Source organism: Furipterus horrens, unplaced genomic scaffold (genome assembly GCF_987537825.1).
Source record: "Furipterus horrens unplaced genomic scaffold, mFurHor1.1.pri manual_scaffold_12, whole genome shotgun sequence".
In the NCBI taxonomy this organism is placed as follows: Eukaryota; Metazoa; Chordata; class Mammalia; order Chiroptera; family Furipteridae; genus Furipterus; species Furipterus horrens.
The window spans coordinates 82,753,759-82,768,677 of record NW_028327182.1 but is presented as its reverse complement, the minus strand read 5'-3'; the positions used below and the strand labels follow the sequence as shown (position 1 = coordinate 82,768,677).

The 14,919-nt window shown below is 40.4% G+C and overlaps 1 pseudogene; it reads left to right on the top strand.

The window, feature by feature from the left end:
* The window catches only part of LOC149996499 (putative ATP-dependent RNA helicase DDX5), a 130,638-nt pseudogene that overhangs the window by 112,936 nt on the left and 2,783 nt on the right, over positions 1 to 14,919 (top strand).

Genomic DNA, 14,919 nt, shown 5'->3' with positions numbered 1-14,919 from the left:
TTCAATAGTATTCTTATGTATAACTAAAACACAGAGATATGTAATATTTGGTAGAATAAAGATACATGCCTTCCAGCTTCTTGAGACATCCATCTTCATCAAAGAGATAAAGAGTACCAGCTTATGAGTCATGTAACCTGGGGACAATTTCCAGTTTCTTGCAAGGATGAACAAATGTCATAATAAAACCAGCTGTCATTTGTTATATACAAAATATGTGGGGGTTTTTTTGGACATTTTTTTCTGGAACTAAACAACTACAGGTAGAATTTAAAAGAAATCCAGTGTACTGAATTCAGCTGAGAAAGTAGAAGATTCTATCTCCATTAACTTGTGAGAGGGTTCATCATTTCAATCCCCTGCAGACAGCCCAGTGATCTTTCCTTTCCCTGAACTCATATGGAATATGACAGTCATTTGGTCATCTATCGTGCGCTGAGTTAATACGTAGTCTGTGTGTGTTTGTACACACGTAGGAATAGAGAGAGAGATACGTGTTGTTGTTCTGGATCCTTGGGAAACATGCTCTAGAACTCTGAGATTTCTGCGCAGCAAGTTTAATTGGGGAATGCTTTGGGGAACAATGGGAGAAAACAGGAAAAAGCAAAGAAACTAGTTGAACTTCAATTGCTATGTAAATACAGGTGCAACATCTCTGCTGGTCCTGCAGGGAGAAGCCTGACTTGGGTGAAGTAGCTGTCTTTGCTGGAAGGACACCCCCAGGGAGGGACTTCCTTCTGAGCAGCCATTGGTAGTCAGCACTTCTGGCGACTGATGAACTGAGAGCCTCGGTCCTGCAGCAGGGACCTGGGGGGTGCACCAGGCAGTAATGGACGTAAGGAGCCTCAAGTCAGAGGGGCTGGTTTAAAACTTGTTTCTACTATATACTGGCTGTGTAACCTCAGGCAAGTTCCTGAGCTTTTCTGTCCTTACCAAGTGGGGATAAGAGTCTTGCAGGTGTCTCATTGGAAGTGAATGAGTTACAGTTCTGAGAATATTGTGACCACTTTAATTGTCAGCTATTATTATTGGAAGTTGCTATAAAAATAGTGAAACCATTTTTAAAACTAACTTATCCATATGAATATTTGTTCCTGTACAGGCCAGCAGGGGCTAATAAATAAATCCCCAAATCTCTAGTTACTTAAAACAGTAAGAATTTATTCCTTGGCCATGCTACATGTATGCATCAAGGGTTGGCTGGTGTTTCCCTCCCTCTAGGACAGAAGCTGACAGAGCAGACACTAGCTGGTCCATTGCCATTGCTATGGCAGAAAAAAAGAGATAGCATTTTATTTTAGTTTGTTTTATTTTATTTTATTTTTTAAAAAGTCATAGCATTTTAAATGCATGCTGACTCTTCAATTTCTGCCTGGAAATTATACATGTTATTTCCACTCACTTTTATTGGACAATACATATCACATGGGTACAAATAACTCTAAGGGATGGGAGGGAACATTCAGTCCCATTCTTTGCTGGAAGGAAAGCCAGAATGACTTTATAACAGCACTAATGTTTCTCTCTGCAAATGGCTGCCACCTTATTTTTAAATCCCTGACTGTGGCTTGTGATGCGGTCAGGGTAACCGGTTCTGACCATTTGCAGAACCTTGCACAGCCCGTGTGCTCTTTCCTCACCATTGTATGGTCAAAATGCCTCCCATCTTCTTGGGACCTTCGAAGAACCAAATCTATTTGCATAACTAAGACACTAGCTACCAGCCATAGATATGCAAAGGCATCTTGAAAGTTGCCCCTTTCCCCCATCCCCCAACTGCAGGCTCTGGGGAATTTTAGGGCCCAGTTCTGTAACAATAGCTACTTTTCTTGAGCAGTTATTATGTGACTGGATAAACAACAATACTCTGAAATAGATCCTATTACTCTCCCAATGTTGTATAGTAAAAAGAAACAAACAAAAGAAACAAACAAAAAGAAACAAAAGAAACAAAAGAAAACAAAGCTGGGGCTTAGAGAAAGTTGATCAACACCACACATCTAGCTAGTGGTAAGTCCAACTGAGGCCTATCTGATGGTGAAACTCACACTCATAACTACCACTCTAGATCTTCCCAAGAACTTCAGTGACACCCGTGTGACTCCAGGTATTTTCAAAATGTGCTCTATTTTTTTAATTTTAAGAAATGTTTGTTGGAGTCTATCATTTAGAGGAACCTAACTCCCAAAATGTTATGAAGTCTGAAATGCTTCTATTTTGTTCCCATGATGGTATTGGATGGTTAAGTAGATAAACTGAGTCATTCTCTTCCGTTAGGTAACTCAGTTAGACTAATGAAGACTCCACCTTCTCCAGCACAAGAATTTGAAGTACCCAGGGATTGTCTTCCTTCCAGACAGCCTGAAGAATGCCGGTGGACCAGGCCTGGAAGTGATGCATATACATTTTACTCACATTCTATTGGTTAGAAACTCAGTGTGCCTGGTGAGTCTTGCTCATGATACACTGACTATGCTTTACATTTTTGTGGGATTGAAGAGACCTTAAAGATGGGGTAAATAAATTCGAAGAAAGCAAGGACTATCTCAAAGCTACCTCTTTGTTTGGCCTGCATTCCTGTGTTTTCTCACTACTCCAGAATAGTGTCTCTCTTAACACTTAGTGTCCTGTATTTCTTAACATGTTTTACAGTTTGCCTTTGTGCTAACGAAAGGTTATAGTTAGACTTCTCTTCTTGAAGCTTGGTGGATATTCATCTTTAAATAGTGACATGAAACATATTCATCTTGAGCAAATTAAATCATCCTCCACATTTTAACAGCTATTTAACTTGCTAAACAGAATTCTTTGCCTTTTTAAAAATTGCTATGTGAGCTTTTTAATCTCTTTTACAGTAGCAATGCAGGACACTGCTGAGGGCTGCCTGGTTATAAGCATGCGGTTTGACCTCGAGGAAGGTTTCTCGTTGCAGGGGCCCAACTGTCAAATAGATCACTGTGCGGTCTGGTAAGACAGCAACATCTTCAGACTTATCCTTCAGATAGGCCCTTACAGATCCTAATGAGCGCTTTCAAGGAGTCATACAAGGGATGTGATGGCGGGAGGGGGTGAGCAGGTTGAAGTGAATTGGGGCGTTTAGCCCTTGGTAACTTCTAGATGCTTCCTCCTTTAGGCTGCTGTATTGCCTATTACCATGTTTAATCACAAAGTTAAAAAAGAGTGTTGAGATTGGGTTCTGGAATGTCCCATGATTTTACGGTGGCCATCATTACTGGGAGCATGAAAAAATTTTAAATGCTTTCACAGACATAATATTATTTTGATTCTGTCACCCAGAGAGGGTCAGGGTCCGTGTTTTTCCTACTCTGAATAATCTAGCTCAGTCCAGGGTTTCTGTATTTTATTACATGAAACATGTATCATCAATAGCTCTGAAAACTAGCAAGGCTAATACCTGCATTATTATTTGTAGAAGAAAAAAATGGGCTCGGTGATATTATACGAGTTTCCTTGGGTCCTATAGTTGGTGATAACACATTAAAATTTAAAGCAAGTTCTTCTGATTCACTTTTCTTTCTTTTTTTAAAATATATTTTATTGATTATATTGTTACAATAGTTCCAGTTTTCTCCCCTTTACTCCCCTCCACCCAGCATCTCCCTCCCCCAGCACTCCCCCCACCAAGTCCATACCCACGGTTCGTAAAAAATAACTATCCCTCCTTCTCAGATATTAAGACCCTTTGTACCTTGTAAAGGACAATGGGCGAAGGTCTCTGGCTCCTCTAGCTGCTTCAAGCTGGACATGGTCGTCGTCCTACCTACCCTTGGGTCCAGAAATCCTTAATAAGAGTGGGGGTGTGGAGGGGAGGGTGGCCTTCCCACATGGGGAAGGATCGTGCAGACTCCAGGTCAGTTGGCTGTCCCTGGACAACGGCGTGCTTGGTTTAACAGGCTGGCATCCTTGTTGTGCTCTGATTCACTTTTCATTGTTCTTTCTACCCAACTGTGCTGCTGATCACCTTCTTTCAAATGTATTCAGGAGTAGCATATATTCATTTTTTTGAGGATAAATTCCAGTTTCAAACTTAGCCAAAAGTAGTCCAGTATTAAATGTGGTAAATAAAGTTGATGACTAAGATAATGCTATTTTGGATTTTTAAAAATTAGGTTAATCTATAAACTAACACATTTGTTAGGCTTATAAATTGGCACATAATATCCCCTAAATATTTGTTAGTTTTATTTAAAAAAATGCAAAAATACTTTAAAACTCATATCTTGACTATGTAACCATGGGACTTTTACCTATATAAGATCAGAACCAGGTCTAAGGAAATTGAAAACAGAAGCAAGCTAAGAGCAAAAAGTGCAGAGTTCAAATAATAGCAATGTTTCAAACTGAACTTTTGTTTTCAATGATTTTTAATAAAGTCTAGTATGCATAAGTCAGACCGTGATTTGGCCTTTGAGTGTGGTTATTTATAATGTGGTGAGAGAATGAACAGTTATTTTTATCCACTATGTGTTAGGTGATTTACTTATACTTAGTAAATAAAATAATTGAGAATCTACACAAAGATTTAGCTAAAATAATATTCATATTTGTGTCCAATATCACAAAACTGTAAATAACCTCAATATCCATAAATAGAAGACTGATTAAATAAATTATAGTATAAATGGAATACTAGACAGCCCTAAAAAGGATTTACAGAAATACTTTTTATTGACATGTAATTAAATGTAGTGACACTACAAATTGTGAAAATGTAGCATTATCTCATATTTGTAAATAATATACATACTTATATACATACATGTATATTTACACATATACACATATGTATTTTTATATATAATTATTTCCTCTTGAGATTGGAATATAAAAAGGAACAGGAATTAGAATGGCTTTGGATTTCATAAAAACAGTGCTGAGAAAAACCAGTGGAGTCATATATTCTAAATTCTATGGGAAAACAATTTTCAACTTAGAAATCTATACTTGGCCAAGTTATTGATGAAGTGTGAGGACAGTCTTAAAACATTTACTCACATGTACCCTTTCTCAGGAGGCTACTGAAGGATGTACCCCATTAAACAAGGAAGTGAATTACATGCAGTCTTTTATGTAAGTTTCCTTGCTGATTAAACCTGCCACCACCAATGTGGACGATCTGCCTCTGTCATTGGTCTCTCTCTGCCCTCCGTGTAAGGGGCCAGTTTTAGATTTCACCCAGGGAACTCCAGAAACCAACTCCAGGAACCAATACTGATGCATTCCAGTAAACGATGATGGGAAAGCCTTTAACTCTTTCATGTCCCAACTTGAGCCAATTTCTTATGCCAAGAAAGATCTTAGCCATGGAAAAATGACATACTTAATAAACAGGGACAACCAGGAGAGAGCTGTTGCATGTCAATTTTTGGGAATAGTGGCTGGGGAGTCTGCTCAATGCCTGCTTAGTGGCTGACACCGCTTGCCTTTTAAGAGGAAAGCTTTGTGATAGAGAATTTAGCCTTCTAGCATTTCTGAGGTGTTATGATTATGTATCCTATCACTTCCAGAAGTGGTGTTTAAAAGGAAAGTCTAGACTATCAGTGAATTTTAGAGAGGCTTATGAAAGGGATTTTGGTTAAACTGTTGTGGCTCATGCCAAAGCACAGGTTTGGGAGAGCAGGGCCCTTAGTTCTAAGCCTACTTCTGAAAGCCATTAGCTTTATGACCCTGGAAAAGATAATCAGCTTTTCTGACCTTTTTATCATCTATAAAATTAAGAGCTTTGAACTAAATCTCTAGGATTCTTTCCTGATCTAACATCTGATGTGTTTTTCTATGATTCAAAGCATAACCTAATGGGGAAAGTCTATGACATTCTAATATGGAACCCCAGGTTAGGGAGGGGATAACAATATTTATTTACACCAGTCTTTTGTGAGTAAAAGCTGATGCAAAACCTACCAATAGTATAGGAAGTTAACTATTTTTCTTATTACATGTCTTTGTTTTTCAGGCTCTCACACTTTGGTGCCCCCCTCACCTTAGTAACAAACTCTCTACCATACTGACTTTTACTAAAACTGCAGAATAGAAATTGACATAAAGTAATTGCGGTTACTATGGAGTTATGTTTATGTGTAGGAGTGCATCTGTCATTCTGTCCGCATGTGTGAACTGTTCTAAAGCAGAACAATCTGTAAAACCAAAAGAAAACAAAACTGACAAATTTGGAAGTATTCTATTCTCATGGAAAGAGATGCATGAACTAAGGTGGACTGCGATTCCACCTGAATTCTAAATGTCTATTAGTTTTCTGTCTGTGTGATTGAAGGTGCCATCTGCATCCCAGTCCTTCAAGGGAAGGATGATGATGAGAGCTTCCATGGTGAAATAATAAAGAACTGTCAAATTGTCAGAAATGAAGTATATCAGGATCGTATCTTTGAGTCTCATGATTCATCACTTGCTTTTTCTTCTTTCTTTGACTCATTTGGGGTATACAGTACTGTGAGGTTTAGTAAAATAATCTATCACAAATATGACCATTTACTTTCATACAAGTTTTTCAAAAGTTTCTTCCAAGTTTGTATTCATCCCTAAGGAAAATCCCTTGGAAATTTAAAATATAGCCATTAAATCCTTTTGGAATAATTGGAAAGAAAGCAAAAATGCTGTTTACCTTTACCACTGAGAAAACTTAACCATTAAATCTTTTTTCTTTCTTAAAATTTGGCATATATGTAAATAGCAACAAAAAGCTCCAAAAAGTGTGTATATATATATATATATATATATATATATATATGTGTGTGTGTGTGTGTGTGTGTGTATGTGTGTGTATATATATATATATATCGGCGGCAGCTGTCCGTCTCGAGAGACGATGGTGTAGCTTCTTAAGAGTCTATCTGCACCGCCGAGAATGGCTGTGCAGTCCGACTCGGGAGTGACACGGTATCTGTCTCCTCCCGTGTTGAATCGACATCTTGCGATGACGCTGGAGTGTCCTCTCCAGTGAAGCTGAAGCTACAGAGCCTGGGCAGGGTGATATGGAGGGTCTGCTGTTGCCCATGCAGCAGACCCCCCCCTCTCTTCGCAGCTGAAGGGTCCAAGGGAAAGACAGAGTCAATACAGCTTGGCTTCAGGTGCGCCGCAGGAGTTGCCGGTGTTGACTACAACGTCAAACCGCCTTAGGGACTCCGGCTCCGGATTTTCTGTCGGGGTTTACTCCCTTAGCCTTTCCCCTGAAGAGGTATGCCACAAGGCAGCGGAGGTTTTTTGGAGTCAGAGTTTTCCTTCTCTGATGTGCCCTGACTGGAAGATCGAACCAGCGACACTTAGCTCGCAGGCCGACGCTCAATCCACTGAGCCAAACCAGATATATATATATATAATGTGTGTGTGTATTTGTATTCAATACTCCTAAATATATGTACAATAATTTTCAAGTCAATTTTTGAGCGGATTTATGTATAATATATTTAGCATCTTTAAGTAGCATATTTCTGTTGGATGGTTTATATGTTATTTATTGATACTGCCTCACTACAAATAAGATACAAGAGAGAAAGCTGTGCTCAAAGAAAAGTGATGAAATAAAAATATTTGATTTCAACAATTGGCTTCAATAATCTGCAAAATGATGATAATAACATATCCTTCTCTACCTAATGGTACTGTGTTATATTATTACTTAATAATAGTGTTAGTATTAATGTGAATATTTATCATCTCTTGTCCCCAAGGAGGGTACCAACAAAGTCATAGACACACTGATACCTGTGTTTCTAGCTCATTAGCTTACCTGGTATAATTACGGAGCTTGGTATCCACCTCCCCCCAGCACCTCTTCCACAGTGAGCCATGGTAGTGGCTGGGGACTCCCACTGAGGGGACTGCCACACATGTGTGGGAGCCAGATCTGCTTCCTTCTAGTCTGTTTTCCTTCTTATGAGGCACTGCCCTGAGAACACAGCTCTCCCACTTCTCTGACAAGTGTGGTGACATTCCTACTGCTGTCTTGTTCCCTCTTAGTTTCTGCAGGACACATCTGCAGGGATCCTGCTTCCTAGAAATGGAAAGCACTCTTGCCCTTCACATTGATTTTTAAAAACTTTTAACCCAACTGTTAAAGCAACATGAGTGCTGTGTGCCTTTTAAGTTTTATCAGATGACACCTTTAGCTTTAACTTGTGGTTTTGTCCATAGAAGGATAAGCCCTTTGTCTGAGCTAGCCTGGGGAACACATCCCACACAATCCTGTTTTTGTCCTCCCCCCTTTTCTACTTCTTCCTCAGTTCTCTCCTTTAGAAAACACACACACACACACACACACACACACACACACGCACAGGCACCCTTGCACCACTACTACCAACAACAGCAACAGAAACATCAATAATCTGGGAGGCAAACAAACACAGGAGCCTGTCAGAATGAGGAGACAGAGAAGTATGGCCCAAAAGGGGGAATAGATCAAGGTTCCAGTGGGACAACTAAGCAATGAGGAGATAGCCAACCTAACTGATGAGGTGATAGACAACCTAACAGATGCAGAATTCCAAACATTGGTGATAAAGATGCTCACAGGCTTGGCAGATATGCTTGAGTATGGCAAATGCATAAGAGAAGAAGTGAAGGCTATGCTAAGTGAAACAAAGGAAAATCCACACAAAACCAACAGTGAAGGAAAGGAAAGTGGGGTTCAAGTCAATGATTTGGAACATAAGGAAGAAAAAAAAGTCAACCAGTGCAGAATAAGCAAGAATTGAAAAAAGTGAGGAAAACTTCCCAAATTTTGCGAAGGACTTGGACATACAGATCCAGGAAGCATGGAGGGTCCCGGGCGAGCTGGACCCAAAGGGGACCACACCAGGACGCATCATGATTGAGATGCCAAAGGTGAAAGATGAAGACAGAATCCTGGGGGCAGCAAGAGAGAGGTGGAGAGTTGCCTACAGGGGGTGCCTATAGGACTGTCAGCTGATTTCTCAGAGGACACTTTGCAGGCAGGAAGGGACTGGCAAGCAGCATTCAATGTGATGAAAGGCAACATGCAACCAGGATTACTCTATCCAGCAAGGCTATCATTTGGAATGGAAGGGCAGATGAAGTGCTTTCCAGACAAGGTAAAGCTTAAGGAGTTCATCATTACCAAACCATTATTATATAAAATATCAAAGGGATTTACTTAAGAAAAAGAAGATCAAAACTATGAATACTAATATGACAATGAACTCCCAACTATCAACAACTAAATCTAAAAAATAAAAACAAAATCCAACTAAGCAAACCAGAATAGAAACAGAATCATAGGTATGGGGATCATTTGGAAGGTTATCAGCCGGGAGTGAGGAGGGGGAGAAATGGGGAAATGGTGCAGGGACTAAGAAGCATAATTGGTTGGTATAAAATAGACAGGGAAGTTAAGAATAATATAGGAAAGGGTGAAGCCAAGGAACTTATATGCACGACCCATGGACATGAACTAAGGGGTGTGTGTGTGGGATTTTGGGAGGGAAGGCGGGGTACTGGGCAGAGGGGAGCAAAGGGGAATAAAATTGGAACTACCGTAACAACATAATCAACAAAGTATAACTTAGTAAAAAACCAAAAACATCAATAATCGCTCTTCAAAAAAATCATTAGCTCATGCTAACAGATGGGAGAGATGATGGGAGAGACAGGATCGCCAGCCCTAGACCCGCAATCATTTCTGACTCAGTCTAAACAAATAATGAATTAGCATTGGTGCCCACAAAAGAATCACTGTTTGAATTTTATTACCAGGTCTTAAGTAAGTATCTTACAGCCTGTTATATAAGAGTGCTGTAAAGTACTCATATATGTCAAATAATGGAATAAAGCATCCCTAGGAAATAATGAGCTTCTGACAATAAAGACATTTAAGTAGCCATATGACCCACTTTAAGGCAATTTCCAAAATGTGCTGTCTTCATTACTGGGTTGGAAGATTCTTGAGAGCAAGATATCATTTATCCACTTGATATTTTATATAAAAATGGATTTTCTAAAGAATTTTAATATATACTAATCTAGTCTAATCTTTGCAAGTGTCCTGCAAAATTAAGTGGGGAATATGTTTATTTATTAATAAGAAAATAGACTCAGAAAGTTCATACATGTTTCTAAGATAACAGGGCTGATAAAAAGCAGAATTGGAATCTGACGCCAGGCCAATTATGTCCTTAAAATTTATATGTACTGCTCAATGCAAATGTTCAATGAATGTTCATCTCTTGGTTGGGTGCTAAGGGCTGTTGCTTGGTGAGTTAATAAAGTGAACTTAAATGAGGCTTGTTGATCTTCCATACCTGACATAGAGTTCAAAGATGTCTTGAATCATACACACAAATAATAAAAAAGATTTAAAAAATCAGAAAATCCTCTTGGTTTCATTCTCCTTTCTCCCTCTCAGCTGGGCTGAAATACGTGAAATCTTCAGGATTTCATGTCATCCCAAAGTGTGCATATTAGTGGCACTTAGGTTCTTAGTTTCTTCAGGGCAGAAACCTTTAATCTCTGTATTTCCACCTTATGCTACATAGTACAGCTCTTCATATTATATAATGAAGGAAATGGATGGATGGATAGATAGACGGAAGGAAGGATGGGATGGATAAAGGATGGGATGGATAAAGGGGTGGATGGAAGTAACCAGAGCCTCCAGTGTCTGTGACTCAAGAGGCTTAGCTCAGTTTTTGAAGACTCGTATAATGGCCAGTATTTAATGAAGTCTCCTTAACTCTCTAGCTACTCTTCAATGGAGACATTTTTCCACATTGCTTCTGATGGGTGGTTTCTATGGGTCTATAATTCACCAGTTCTTTTGTTGCTGTTCTCTCTAGCCCAGCTTATTGTTAATTCACTGTGTCTAAATTGTTCTGAATCCTGTGTCTGCTCCAAGATAGGCTGCCAAGCAAACAAGCTTCTTTTAGCAAGCTTGTAAATTCAGGACTCCAGGACCAAGAGCAGAGTTACTGCATGATTTATGGCTGGGGGTGTGCACTCTGTGTGCTGTTGGTCCATGATGATAAAGTAGATATCAATGCCTCCGTGGATTTCTTGCTGTCCCTTCAATAACCATCATTTAGAAGTATTTCATCAGGTACAAAGCTCTGGGGGTGGGAAAATCTGTTCAGGTTGCCATTGCACTGAGGACTTCCTCTTCAGATTTTCTAAACTCGTAAATGTAGTTTTTCACATTTACCTTATAGTTTTTTCTGTTCTTTCCTTGAGTGAGCAGATAAAATGTCCCCAGGTAACCTGATAACTTCTCTGATTTCTAGTTTTCCTTTTGGTTCCAGGTGGCCACAGACAAGTTAAGTTCTCAGGGAAACACGCACCATCACTGTCAGCAGGTGGTCATCCATGTCTCCTTAACTAGTCAGAATAAGTCACTACATAAGTCTCCTTCTGCTAACCAAGGAGGCAACCCACGTTTCTTCCTTCCTTCCCAGAGGCGATTTAATGGCGTGCGCACCGGGCACACGCCCTGGGCCCCGACTTCGGAAGGCCCCGCAAAACTGCAACTTTACACTTTTTTCTAATGACACCAAGTTTGGTACATCACTACACTGCATAAAATATGGTTAACATGTATTTTTATTTTCCCTGTCTCTCTCTTTTTTTTAAGGGGCCCAATATTTTCTACTGCGTCTGGGACCTCAACTGACCTTAATCCGCCTCTCTCCCTCCCTCCCTCCCTTCCTTCCTTCCTTCCTTCCTCTCTTTCTTTCTTTCTTCCTTTCTTTCTTTCTTTCTTTCTTTCTTTCTTTCTTTCTTTCTTTCTTTCTTTCTTTCTTTCTTTCTTTCTTTCTTTCTTTCTTTCTTTCTTTCTTTCTTTCTTTCTTTCTTTCTTTCTTTTTCTTTCTTTCTTTCTTTCTTTTCTTTCTTTCTTTCTTTTTCTTTCTTTCTCTTTTTCTTTCTTTCTTTCTTTCTTTCTTTCTTTCTTTCTTTCTTTCTTTCTTTCTTTCTGTCTCTCTCTCTCTCTGTCTCTCTCTCTCTCTCTCTCTCTCTCTCTCTCTCTCTCTCTCTCTGTCTCTCTCTCTGTCTCTCTCTCTTTCTTTCTTTCTTTCTTCTTTCAGAATAGGAATGGGGAAAATTCATGAGAAAGGAGATGTGGCTTATTTAAATGAAGTGCCCAAGGCTGTTTACACATGTTTATAGCATTATTATATTATATAGATTGATGTTTGTAAATCTGAAGGTTCTGGCCGTGGTCCCTGATGTGTGGGCTCTCCAAGCGCAGCAGCATCAGTATCAGCCAGGAACTTGTTAGAATTCAGATCCTCAAGCCCCACCTTAAACCTCTGCATCAGAAACTCTGAGATGGGACCTGAAATTTGAGCTTTTTGGTGTGTGTTTCTCATGTACATTAATATTTAAGGTTTCTGGTTTTAGGGCGTTCATAATAATGAACCTTTCATTTTTGTTTTTTTAGAACAATGATGTAAACAAATTAAGGTGTCTCTTTTGTGAAGAGCATTTAATTGCACTGAAAAATCATTCATAGCTTTTCTCAAACATATGTTAATCCTATGAGAAATACTATTTCCCTTTCATTTAATAGAGCCAAAGAGGGTAACATCCCTTCAATGCATGGGTACTTTAGAAAAATGAGGACTCCAAGAACTGAAATGAAATACACGTGCAGATAGTTCTTAGCACTGAAATAACTGTTCTAACAAGGCCTACCTTCGCACAGTATACATCCACAAGAATTACCACTTACCATTCAGCTGAGAAAGGAGTAGGAAAAAATGTGGGAGTAAGGTAAGGACATTAAAACAATACATTAAAAAAAGGCATTAAAAATATAGGAAGCAGCTTATGTTTCATCATAGATAAAATGCTTTGTAAAGCTCTAATAGGGGGTATGTATGCATTTAAAGATGCTTTAAGCCAGTGCTTTAACATTCTATAGTTGTTTTTATTGCCTGGAATTCCATCTCCCCGGGACAGTGTTGGGCAATATCGAGGTAACCTGCGGTGAGCAGGATACACATCAGTCTATGAGTCATCAGCTGACATTCTCTGAGTGCTTGATATGTGCCCCCAAGTGGTTAAAACAAGGGAATACTGAAAATATGGTCCCTGCGTTTTAACAAGCTTAGAATCTAGTTGGAGAGATTGGAGTAAAGTCGAAACGTATGGTCTCAGTTCAAAGGTGAGGAGACCTGAGACAGACTGCAAAGGCAGGAGGTGTGCTCTGGGGGCACGGCCACCCTGAGTGTCCAGTACAGTATTTAAGAAAGGCGGCTTCAGGGGGTAAGTGGGCCTCAAAGGGTGCTTACTGTGTGTGGTGGATTTTTTCCCCTTCCTGTGTCTCTGCTCCTTGGCAATGCAAGTTGCCAATGCACACTCCACTTCTGGCATTTGACTGGTTTTGTAATGGTGGCAGTGAAGAGGTGCCAGTGCAGAGCTGAGGCCTTAGGGTGCCTTGCATGTTTCTGGCCACTCTCTTGGAACACGCCTAGCTGCCACGAATTAAACCCAAGCTAAGCCCGCTAAGGGCAAAGGGACCACATTATTCAAGAGATGAGCTGTCCCAGCTGAGGCCACCTGAGACTAGTCAGCCCCCAGCAGAGCCATCAGTGAGCCCTGGCTGAGCCTAGTGAAAACTGCCAACCCACAGAATTCTGAATGGATCTTGTTGTAGGCCAACAAATTTTGGAGTGGTTTGGCACACACAGCAGTAGGTAACTGGTACAAAGTGTGAAAGGTAGAGAGGAAGGGAGAAGTGCTCTAAGCTACAGCTGCAACCCCCAAAAGGTCAAGAGTCAGAACTGTGTGAGGTGAGGTCAAAGAAAAGACACCAGTAGGAATGGATGTTTGAGCACTTTCCTTCAATAAATCACCAAGAGCACCAGTGTTCAAGAGAACGTAACTGGAGGTCAGACCCGCATTATTTTGCTGCTCTGTGGTTATTGAAAGCACTCCATCAGGGCACAAAAAACAGGAATCCCTACATGTTGAAACATGCAGTGAGCATCAGGACCCTGCCCCTCCAAGCTGAACTTGGAGAGAGTGGGACATTGTTTTATAGTCACCTATATCAAGCCAAGAAAAAACAATCTTTGTGGTTTATAATCAGCTCTTATTTTTTATGTAAAAAAAAAAATCAGAAGATTATAAAGTCTACTTTCAAGAAACTGCTAGAAGCAACTTGTAGAATTCAAGAATAAAGAATATTATGAACCTCATTCATTTCCACCAGTCCCTAGGCAAGCAGCTGAGGCTCCTGCAGTTGCTGTTCCTCTTCTGTGCCACCTTCTCCAGGCTTCACTATCGCCAAAGCCTCCTCCACTGACTGGTCACACCTGATTCTCTCCACTTCATTCCCTGACAGCTGCAACCATTGACGCCCTGTTGGGCTATTGGAGAGACCGAGACCCTGGCTGGGGTGGAGGGTTCGGTGAACCTTGATTTGGAGGAAGCAGGCTAGGGCCTCTATCAGGAAAGAAATTTGTAAACCTTGGGGAGAATTTTTATGGAGAATACCCTGATTTGGTTAGGGGAACAGCCCAAGAGGTGGAAACATACAGAAGAACTGAGGAAATTCAAGTTAGATGTCATAACTGCCCAAAGCCTGTTCTGAATTTATGATGCAAACTTCCCTGCAAAACATCATGGGTGTGATCGCAAGAGAGAACTTGACTGAACTCAATGCCGTTCAAGCTCAGGGATGGCCAGTTGCTCTAACTGGGCTGGATGTGGTTGGAGTAGCACAGACCGTCGTCGTCGTCGTCGGCAGCCGTCCGTCTCGAGAGACGATGGTGTAGCTTCTTAAGTGTCTATCTGCACCGCCGAGAATGGCTGTGCAGTCCGACTCGGGAGTGACACGGCATCTGTCTCCTCCCGTGTTGAATCGACATCTTGCGATGACGCTGGAGTGTCCTCTCCAGTGGAGCTGAAGCTACAGAGCCTGGGCAGGGT